The sequence below is a fragment of the Cebus imitator genome, unplaced genomic scaffold (genome assembly GCF_001604975.1).
Source record: "Cebus imitator isolate Cc_AM_T3 unplaced genomic scaffold, Cebus_imitator-1.0 Scaffold282, whole genome shotgun sequence".
Taxonomy (NCBI): Eukaryota; Metazoa; Chordata; class Mammalia; order Primates; family Cebidae; genus Cebus; species Cebus imitator.
In genome coordinates, this window is record NW_016107597.1 from 1218655 (window position 1) to 1230022 (window position 11368).

Here is an 11368-nt window from a genome sequence, read left to right on the forward strand (position 1 = left end):
AAAACACTGGCACAGAAGATGTGAACATGGGTGAGTTAGCTTCAAAGAAACCTTGTGAGACTTGCCTGCCAACTTTAACCACATTTTCCCTCTGCTTAGGTTGGAAATTTCAGTGTACTGCTCCTTCTTTCGAAATACAGATTTACCTCCCTGTCTAGTCTCCCTGCCTGCTTTCATTCTCACCTGCGCCTAGTTTAGTTTGCATTCGTTTAGCTGACATTTTACCTAATTTTCGAAGTGTTTTCTTTATCTTAACATGTGTTTTACTCCCCAAATTAAAACAGTTCTGAAGGGCCAAGGCTACTTTACCTATTTATTGTTCTATTTTTGGTTTATCCTGTTAAGCCTACCATTACAAAAGCTTGTGGAATACGTTACAAAATGGGTTACGATTTTCAAGTACTCGGGCTCCAGGTGTTGAATGGGAAAGGTTGCAGGGTGGGGAGAGGGAAAGGAGTAACTAGAAAAGCGGCTCTCTGCCTTTTAATCATCCAGCCTACTCAGCTGCCAGAAACTAACACTGTGGCTGCAGTGTAAACATTAACATTTTTTTAGGGGTCTTGTTACTCCAAGTGTCGTCCCCAGCCCAGCAACGTTATTATGGGCCACGGGCCAGCTTATTAGTAACGCAGGGTCTCGGGCCTCACTCCAGATGTACCGAATCAGAATCCGCATTTTAACAAACACCCAGGTGATGGTGTGTACATCAAAGTTTGAGAAGCACGGAATCACAAGTGAATGTGATTACTATCCCAATGTAAATGGTTAAGGACCTTAAATTGAGCAAATAACCTAAAATATTTACCAGTACCTACTTTGATCCTCTTTCTTCGTCACAAATCCATCTCAGAAACCCGCAGCGAACTCTTTTGTAGGGAACTCAATTATGCGGTGGTCGGGAGGAGGATCCTCTTCGATACCCTCCTCTCCGCTCCTTTTCCTATCCACCCACCCACGCCCGTCGCCCCCGCACTCCCAGAGAGCCTTCCACAAGCACCGTTCTCCCAAGCCCCACTCCGGGAAGATTCTGCTCCTCCCTCAAACTAAAAGCGCGGCTGTGAGGAGGGTAACTGCTTGAAGGACTCACAGTTTACATATCAATACAGACAAGCACTTTTGCCAAACTGCCCTTTAGAAACAATTATCATCTTAGCACCTGAGGTTGGAGCAGCCCCCGCATCCTTCCCTCTTGTAATCCATCTTAAACTGTTACGGAGAATTGGGGAGGGCGGGGGGTTGGGAAGACAGAGATGGGGTTGGGAGGGTCGCGCTCAATAATAAATCTGCTTCAAAGAGAAGAGATGAAAACGAGGTTATCAAGAATGTGTCAGCTTAGGCATCACTCTCTGTATCTTTCTGTTTCCTAGAGAAATGGATCCATAATTCTAAGGTGGCTAAGGCAAGACTGTTTAAGCATCCAAATTTGCCAGTCCACTTTTGCCTGGAAGGACAGATTTCCGTTATTTGAGGCCTCCCAGGGTCCCTTCCAAAAGATTCCCAGACTACCCTCCTTCCACTTCTGTCTTCTGAGAACTAAAACTCGCAGAGCGGTGACTGTCTGTGGATTGGCTAGTACTAAAATATCCATTGGGTGGCAGTAATACTATCCTCTTTATGACTTGCAGCAAACCAGAGAATGCATTCAATCAAATGAACCGATCTTGTAGAAACACTGGAATCATTTATGCATTGCAGTTTCTCTTTCTTGTTTTCGCTCCTTCTTCCTTGGGATATTTTGAGTGGATTGTGGCTATTAATCAAGATCTCGTGCTATTCGTGTTTTGCTTGTCGTTTTCGCTCAGGATTAGCATCATTCAAGGCAAGCGCAAATCTGCTTTTCCCACCCCCTCGACTCTTTTTTGAAAAATCATTTTTGGGGGCTGATGAAGAGAGCTAGGACCCAGGAGACACCTTCCCAAACAGCAGGGGTTGTGTGCTTTCACATAGCAGTACTGTACAAGGAAAACCCCGTCGGATCTGTTATTGCGGGATACTTGTGAAATATACATAGGATTCTTTCTTATGGCTGCATCCTGGATCTGGAAATTTTACTTGGGGACCAGGAGGATTTGAAAGGCTACATGTATTCAGAAGATTTGCAAGCAAGACTCCAATTCTTGTCTTAGAGCTCACAGACTTCTCACTTACCGGCCTTTTTCCTTCCTTATTTTTTAAAAATTATTTTTATTTTCCCCTCTCTTTTTCTGCTCTCTCCTCTCTCAGTCTCTCCTTTTCTATCTGCCTCTTCTTTTTTTCTCCTAGTCTGTTTTTTTTTTCCTGCTCTGCACCTGGATTGTATCTTCAGCAAACAATCGGGCACTTTGAGAACTAACTGGAGACAGTGTTGTAGGGAAGATCTGTATGGAATTATCTGCTTTTATGGTGAACTTGGCATTTGTGAATGGGTATCTTGTTCACAATATTAATTGCTAGCAAAAACAAGAAAAAGAACACAGGAGTAAAACGTGGATTTTTCTGAATACGCATTGTGATGACCAGCAATTACCTTACCGACTGATATCCAGAGGAGAATAATTTGGAAGACCGTTGTGGGTAAGGTCATTTTATATATGCAAACTCGTCAGTGGCATGAGCAAACTTGGGCATTTGTAATGGGAATGGGGTGACTTGAATGATTGCTGCATCGCATTGATGGCTGTGATGTGGCCGTTATTGGCACTGAATGGAATAACTGCAGTTGGGTGTGTTGTGTGTGTGTGTGTGTGTGTGTGCGTGTGCGTGTGTATTATGTATGTGTGCCCGTATTCTGAGTGTAATTGAAAATAAATCAAAGTATCACTCTCTCCCTTAATTATTTTGATATGAAAGAGTGTCTTGAATTAATTCTGGGTAGACACTCTTTGTTTGGATGTAATATTTGTGGCCCCTGTGTTCTGGAAGGGGTAGCAGCAGTAAAAGAAACACTTAGTGAATAGCCCCATTTAAAATGAAACGAGCTACTCTTTATGCATTAAAAGAAATATGTTTTCAACTCAGTGCAGCATTCTGCTGCATTTCACAGCCGCAATGGGACCAGGGACATCCCACTTGTCAAGTTCTTAAACTTTAAGGTGATAATCATCGTTAATTGTTCTCTAGGTTGTGGTTACTGGAGATTATTAAGTGCCCTGGGCTACTTTTTTATCTACTGGATTATCACTCAGAGTGAAAAAAGGAAAAGACAAGAAAAGCTAAAAATGATGGCAAACATAGAGATGAATAAGGCAATATTAGATTAAATATCACCACAGTGCTTTCTTTCTCAAGTTCAATTGCCCAATAATATAATTATTTACCCAATACCCTAAATAGCTGAAGCTGAGATCCACGTGCAGGGGAGTCGAAGGTCTGAAAGCAGAGACCGTCCTTTTATTGCAATGCAGCCAGCTTGGGAAATGCAGGCAATTAATTACATACTTCCCTTAACCTTAAGTTGAAGATGTGTCCTATCTGCTACATCTGTCTTACCCTTTCGGTAAAAAGTTAGAGACTAGAACACTAAGGATATTTAAGAATATTCTGCCTGGGAAATGGGATTAAAAAATCAGTATTGATGACGTGGTTCAGTGCACTGTACTGCAATGCTAAAGTCCCATATTCAGTGCCTGTGATGAGAGAATGGAGCATTTACATGTGTTATGAATCTCACCTGGTAGACTGATCTGAAGGGGAGGGGAGAAGATATGTGGATATGTAGGAAGATGGATGGAAGTCGTGCATAATCGGTGATTATGTAACTTCATTACATCAGCGAGCTTCAGTCAACGATAGTGAGATGAGATGATTGTATAGAGAGAGGCTCCATCACCCTGTTAACTTTTGAAGGCTTGTAACAGCTAACAGAGGAGGAGAGCAGAGAGAGATTAGCTCCAAGGGTCCTGTAAACCTTGATATCTATGGCAAATTTAACATGAGTTTTCTCATAGTGAGTTTCGGAGGGACATCAGATCATGTAAGCTTTAGGGCTGGACAGGACCAATTTTAGCCACACCCGTGGAGAGTCAAAATGCGTCCGCAATGTTTCAGAAGTTCCCCATTGAGTAAATGGGACTGATGATTCCAGCCAAGGTCATAGTTCTTTATCCTAGGATTGAAATATATGACCCCAACTGAATGGAAAGTTAAATTCATTGAAATGAAGACTGTGAACGGAATGACTATTTAGGGTCCTTTCTTGCATTTTTCCTGGTAGAGCTTGATGCAGATTTCAGCCTGTTGGTTCCCTCATAAAAATGATGATTGCTACCACAGTGTGTCAGAAATGAGTGTTTTGTACCTTTATCTTAACCATGAGAATCTCTTTCTGGGCCATTTTAACCTTCTGGGAAAAGAGAAGTAAAAACATTCAAAGGTACCGGTATCCTGTTAAATTACAAATTAAATGGCACTGGATTCATTATTAACAGAAATCCCAGAAATAAAGAGCAATCCATTTTCAAGTTTCACTTATTGAATGGCTTAAAAGACAGGTTGCAGCCACCAGAGACTTTTACCATGAGATGAGATAAATGTACTATGCTCACTGTACAGAGGAGGGAATACTGCAGAATAAAATGTCTTTTTCCCTCATGTTTTATCTGGAGTTGTGATTTTTTTTAAAGAAGATACACATCAGGTCCTTTGGCCTTCTGCTGTTTTAGGATGTGTTTTCTCTTCAGTAGATCACATATTCACAATAAATGAAACTTCTGAAATCCTAACCCTGTTCAATCGAATCATCTTATTATCTAGTTGTGCTATTTCCTATTTCCCTTTACATTTATTTTACAAAGAAGGCTAAATGACTTTTCTATCAGGAAAATTTTTTTTTCTGTTTTTCTTTTATTTCTCATATTCTGTTTCCATCCAGTCCTATGGAGTAAGATGCAGAATCTAGACACCCTCTAAGTAACTTTGAAAAGATTTGCTTACCCTGAGTCAGAACAGTGGGATTGTGGAATGAAATTCTAAGGTCTGATATTTGAGGTGACTTTCATACTTATGCAGGACATGCACAAACATTGATATATTGTGCCAGTGAATTTGGAGTTTTGGTGTTCATATTGTGCAGGAAATGGAATGTGAAGTTAACTCCAGATTCCTTCCTTCAGGGGTCAGGGTAACACAACGGCTGCTTCCAGCCTGTTGGTTTCCAACTATGTGCACAAATACAGTCTGTAATGATTTTTCCTGTACTCCTTCTTTCAATATTTAATAAATGACTTCCTCAGTTGTTTTCTGACGTAAGCCACACATATGTTACCAAGCAGGGCATATTCTGGAGGTTTTCTAAGCTCAGTAGGAGATGGAAATAATAGCAGTATGGAAAAGGATTCTGTATAAAAAGACACTGGTTGTGAAGCAAATATACATATGTAATTGCTAACTCCTTTACTTGAAGACTGCATATACTTCTATTAGGAAAGATAGTTTCAATCATGTTAATGGCACTTTATAAAATGTTACTTTCTTTAGAAAGAAGATTATGTAACTAAGGCAGGTTATAGCATTTTTCTTAAGTATCCTATAAATCAATAATAAAAAGCTTTGCCTAATATGAAAGAATTTAAACATGATGGCAGTGGATAATGTAAAACATAACATCTGTTTTCAATTTTATTTCCATTTTTTTGAGCCACAGTCATGTAATTAGGTTAGAAAATATTTGGGAAAAAAAGAAATACCATTTATGAATATGAAAGCTATCAGTTTTGTTTCCTGACCAGTTGCTTCAGCAAAGTAAGGAGATTTAGGAGAGAAGTAATCACAGTATTCCTAAAACTAGAGAAAATTCTAAATTGAATTTTTATTATGTTTGCACCATATGTGAACCAATCAGTATTACTTTAAAAATGACTACGAGATAAAGCATTTTAAAGAACAGTTGAACTTCGAAGATTTATATTTCAGAATTTGTTAGTTTGTGATACACTGAACTGTTTGGGATATACTTTGTCTTACAACAGATAGGATATTTGGTGTTTGGCAAATCTTGTGTTTTTATAAAGCTGACTAATTTGTGGCAACAAGACAAGTGTTGATTATTAAGGTTTAAAAGTAGCAAGTTTTCTGGTGATGCTCAAATTTTAAAGCATAATTATTATTGTACCGTTTGGGCAGCTGTAGGTAAGGTCACGTCAGCATTTTTATTATTAAATTTCAACCCTATTTCCATTAGGTGTATCTGGAATCTCAAAGATGAGAGTCCAGTTTTCTGACACATCAAGGCATTGTAGAATTCTGGGCTGAGTCAGAGGGCTTGAATTGTACTTCTGGCTCTGTCAATTACTAGCCTTGTGACCTCTGACACCACATTTGATTTCTCAGTGTTCCAGAGAATCATTTTTTAACAAATAAATAGTGGCACATTGCTCTACAGAAAGGAGATAATATGTGTCTAAGTACTTATCACCATTCTGTGCTTTATAAATATATAGAATTATTAAGGATTTCCCTAAGTCTTATTAATTTAGCTGTGCATGTTTTTATGCCCTTATCGTAAATCTGAATAGGTGCTTTCTAGTAGCAATTACAGTTAGCTGTACATAATATTGTTCAGTGATTAGCCAACATAGACAAATTGAAAGCTTTGGTGGTTAACTTTCACTCAGTACTCAGTTTTTTCCAGAAGTACTCATATGGGAATATAGTTGTCTTAAGTAATTAAAAAAAATAGTTTCTTTTGAATAACATTCAAACAGTGGTAACTAAGGGTTTTATGAGTTAGAGTGTTTTATGCAGATTGCTTTTTAAAAAAGGCTTCTGAGTACTTAGGAGTTTCTGTTTCTGCTACCAAGAATACACAAACAAATGTACACAAGCTTGATGCCATCTCTCAAACTGAGCACATTGACCAGAAAGTGACTCTTGTCTCTCAGCTTCTTAACAAAAGCATAATGAGTTTCAATACCAAGTGTAATAGGGAAAATGAGAATATAAAGATATCCAGTCTGTTTGGAATTTTCTAGTTGTAATAATTACTTACTTTCTTTAGGGGGAGGCAATCCCCTATGTGTCACTACTAAAACTGCATCTCTTTCATGTTCTTGTATCTTAACATAATGATATTTACATATATGCAAAGAGGATAGTTTAGTGATATGAGCTCTCATGTATGTTTTTCAATGACTGAATAATCAGATTACAGAATAAGTTTTTATATTTTGGTTAAAGTAGAATTGGAAAGTGCAAAATTAACCCTGTAATAAATTAGTAGTCCTGGGCTTTAAACAAAGAATTTTCATGTTGAAGAGCAACCTCCTCTTCCTAACTTCCCAGTGTCTTGCTTTTCTTTTCAAGGATTCCCAATATTTTTGTTGTTGTTGTTTCAAATGAATTTCATTATGCATGTTTATCTGACTTCATTGATGCCTATTAATAGCAAGCATTCTCTTGGTTTCCTATATTTAAAAAATGCATATTCTTTATGTCTTATGACAATACTTTAGATTTGCTCTGGCAGATGTATGAAGGAATATTGTATGAATGTAGATAGGCTTGTTTATTTGACAAATTCAGCTAATCACCTTACAAATATGCTTTTAATTTTCACCCAGAACAATGCCACCCTGAAGTGTCTTATACTCCATATAACATTCTATTACAGTTTAACCACATGGCTCAATGGACATACTTATCCGTTAAGTATGCTTATCCTGACCATTGGCTTCTAAGGAAAGATTCTTAATTGGCGTGCTTTTTTTTTTGGTATCCTTGTGTAGATGCAATATTCAGGTGCCCAAACTCTAAAACTCCTGTCTTAGCTACAGAGAAGGGATGACGAGGTGGCTTGATGTTGCTTTCCTATCACACCATCTAAAATTCCCAGGCACTGAACTGTGGATTCAAGGGGAGAAAGAAAAGAAAGAAAGAGAACTAAAAGGAAATTTTACTTCTGAAAATTTGCTCTTTCCCATTTTAATATCACAACATTAAAAGTAATCTTTTTCATCACTAGCTGTCCAAATGGTTTGTTATAGTTACTATGTTCATATATAGCAAATACAATAAATGGCACTAAATGAGCTACTTTGTTCTTAAAAGAGCTACACCTCTAAGAACATAAATTTAAGGGTTAAGCTAGGTTGTTCGTTGTAACACTACGTCAGGATATTGTGTGTAGAATTTGGACTCACTGAAAAAATGAAATGGATTGTGGATTGTAATCATATAATTATAGACTTTTTCAACGTTTATTAGGTATCTTATACTTTATTTGAATTATAATGATAATAAATCAGCATATGGATAATTATAAAATTATTCATAGTAGTTTATCTTTTTATGACCTAATCAAAGTGAGTTACTTTATCGATGTTTAGATTAATATGTATGACTTAGTATAGTGATCTTCATCATTTTCTGGTACAAAGTTCCCTTTTTAATTAAAAACAAATTAACTGGAAGTCTACTTAATCATACTTGTACTTTCAGTATCCATTAATTGAGAAAATGCATGACAATAATAGTAAATTATTATGAATATAATAACTCTTTAAAAATGAATTTATGTGTAGCCACAACAGAGTCTACTTGTATCTTTGAAATGCATTGTTTATTCTATCTACATAAAAAGTTTGGTGTTTATATAGATTCTAGATTCCTTGGAGTAACTCCTGCAACTCTAGTAAATAAAAGGTCCATATGTCTAGAGGCAAAATACTTGCATTACATATGCATATTAATCATGCTCATCTTACAGAGAAAAATGAAAGGCAAGGGTGTATGGTGGTGGTTTGTGGATCAAAGGAGTTGAATTTAAGCATAGATGAACTTAGAGCATACAATTTCCTAAGGATATACATTTAAAGTTCCAAAATAGTCCCATGTGAGTTTTAGGATTCAATGGTTATAATTTAAAATTGGTTGATTTTGGAAAATAATTACATTTTAAAAAATGAAATAAACATTGTTTTTATTGTAGTTAAAATAAAAATGAATTATTATAAAGTCAAAGGTGATCAAAATCTCATACAAACCTAATAGAATTATATGCCCCGTTATGTGATTTTGAACAAGGAAATTGTGAACCAGAGAAATGAAGTTTCCAAGATCTTACAATTTGTTGGCTCTCTCATGATGCATGATTTTGGTTCCTTAATATGATATAAGCCCTCAGCTGGGTATTTTAGTTATATAGCAATATGTCCTGGCATGCAGTATCATTTTTTGTTAGCACAGCTAATGTTGGCATATCGAATCTTTTGGCCTCTAGTTCATTTTACCAACTTGTGATCAGTCATCTGACTTCTGCACTCAGAATCTGTGAACTTTATTATGCACACCTCATTCTTGACCTCATTTGATCTCTGGAGACACAATGCAAAGGAGAGTTGAGAAAGTAGGTCACTGGTGGGTCTCCTTGTCTTTTCCATACTATCCTTTTTCCCATTAGCTTTGCTATCTTTCCACTTGCAGGGAATTGCTCTTCTTTGGAGCCTCTCCTTTTTCTTGACTTTCCTGAACATCCCTGGCCATATTTGTCTCAATGTTGCATGCTACCTTTTCGCTTCCAAGGGATTCCACTAAGGGGTCCTATCAAAATATCTTCTAGCTACACCTTATCCCACTTTGACGATACTAAATTTCATATTTCATTTCTTCATCACCAGGATCAGCCTGCTTACATAAACAATAATTAACTGATTTTGGAATAATAAAGACAGTAATGTTTTCTCAGGTTTGCCAAGCTACAATCATATAACTACTACTAAACAAACAAGATACAGCTGATATGTGTGTGTGTGTGTGTGTGTGTATCCTCATATCCTAATGACTGTATTAATATGTGTATCCACACATATACATGATTTTTGTCAAAATGTTTGACAAATGAATTATTGTTAATATGCTAAAGAGGAAAGTTTGTAATAACAGGCTCTTTGTATTATCATAGTGACATTTCTAGAAAAGATGCCATTAACTTTTTTCTGACCCAGGAAAATAGCTTGAATGGACTGCATTTTAGATGATAAGGTGGAGAGAGGGCTGTGTAAGACATAGTTTTGTTCAGGTTGAATCCCGCAGTGCCCTCTAGAGTTACTGGGTGGGCAGCTGATAGCATACCTATATGAAGAAATGACGCTGGCTATGAACACTGTGATGCTTACAACCTCTCTGCCAGCTTCATTTCAGAAGAGACACAGCCAGGGGAGCTAAATACAGTGGTAAAAATGGAAAAACTGAGAGACTTAGAATGGAATCGAGTATTTTGTGTAAACAAAGCTTCATGTGGCCAAAGGAGAAAATTTGAATGTAACAAATGGATTTGGTGGCTCTCAGTGTTTGGTTTTCGAATACCCCTATTAAAGCTCCTAATTGTTCTCACCATGACAGAACTCCTGAATGGTACTCAAGAGGCACCCAGCTCCACAGTATGCAGAGTAAATGCATTCAAGGAGTCTCTAGGGGTTTTTGACTCTGCTGCTTTTTCTTGTCGGGCTTCTCCTACAGGGCCCTTAATAACACAGTCACAGAGCAAGCCACGTGTGTCTATGGGTATGCTCTTCTCAGTGAGTGAATAGTTTAGCTCCAGGAGGCAAGTGCCTGCGAGTCTTGTATTTCTAGGGCCCAACATTGTGCACAGCATATAGTAGGTCATCAGTAAATGATTACACAAGCAAATGTTTAAACACTTATGAATAACAGGTCAGTTTTAGATCTGCATTCTCCAAAACCCATGCTACATTATAAGTAGAGACAAAAGCTTCTGATTTTAAAAAGCAAAAATAAGGAAAATTGAGTAATATAATTAATATTAGGTAGTTTAAAACCTACAAATAGACTGAAAGAAATCACCTGCCTATGTCCCTCCCTCCTCCCTTCTTTCCTTTCTTCCTTCCTTCCTTCCTTCCTTCCTTCCTTCCTTCCTTCCTTCCTTCCCTTTCTTCTTCCTTTCCTTTCCCTTCCTTCCACCTCTATAATAGGTATTTAAGTGCTTTCACTGTGCAAGGGGATACAAGAAGGACTGTAAAGGATACAGAAATGACTGATGTCATGTGTCTGGGCCCAAAAATGGTTTAGTCAGGGATATGACTACTAAACAAAATCACATATACTGTCATCCCTTGGTATCCAAGGGGAATTGGTTCCAGGACCACTGTGGAAACCAAAATCCACAGATGCTCAAGTCCCTGATGTAAAATGGTATATTTGCATATGACCTGTGTAATCCTCCTATGTACTTTAAATTATCTGACGATTACTTATACCTAATACAATGTAAATGCTGTGTAAATAGCTGTTACACTGTATTTTTATTTGTATTATTTTTAATTATTTTATTGTTCTTTTAAAATCGTGTTTTTATAAATATTCTTGCTCCATGGTTGCTTGGATCCACAGATATGGAGTGCCACCTGTAATTATAATTCAGAATAGTCTACCATAC

The 11368-nt window shown here is 37.3% G+C and overlaps 1 protein-coding gene across 1 annotated transcript in view; it reads left to right on the forward strand.

The window, feature by feature from the left end:
* Positions 1-1630: 1630 nt before the first annotated feature.
* The window catches only part of IL1RAPL1 (interleukin 1 receptor accessory protein like 1), a 1323503-nt gene continuing 1313765 nt past the window's right edge, over positions 1631-11368 (forward strand). The window contains exon 1 of the mRNA XM_017501615.2: positions 1631-2553. The gene's annotated coding sequence lies outside the window, so the exon portion shown is untranslated. The remainder of the gene's footprint in view (positions 2554-11368) is intronic.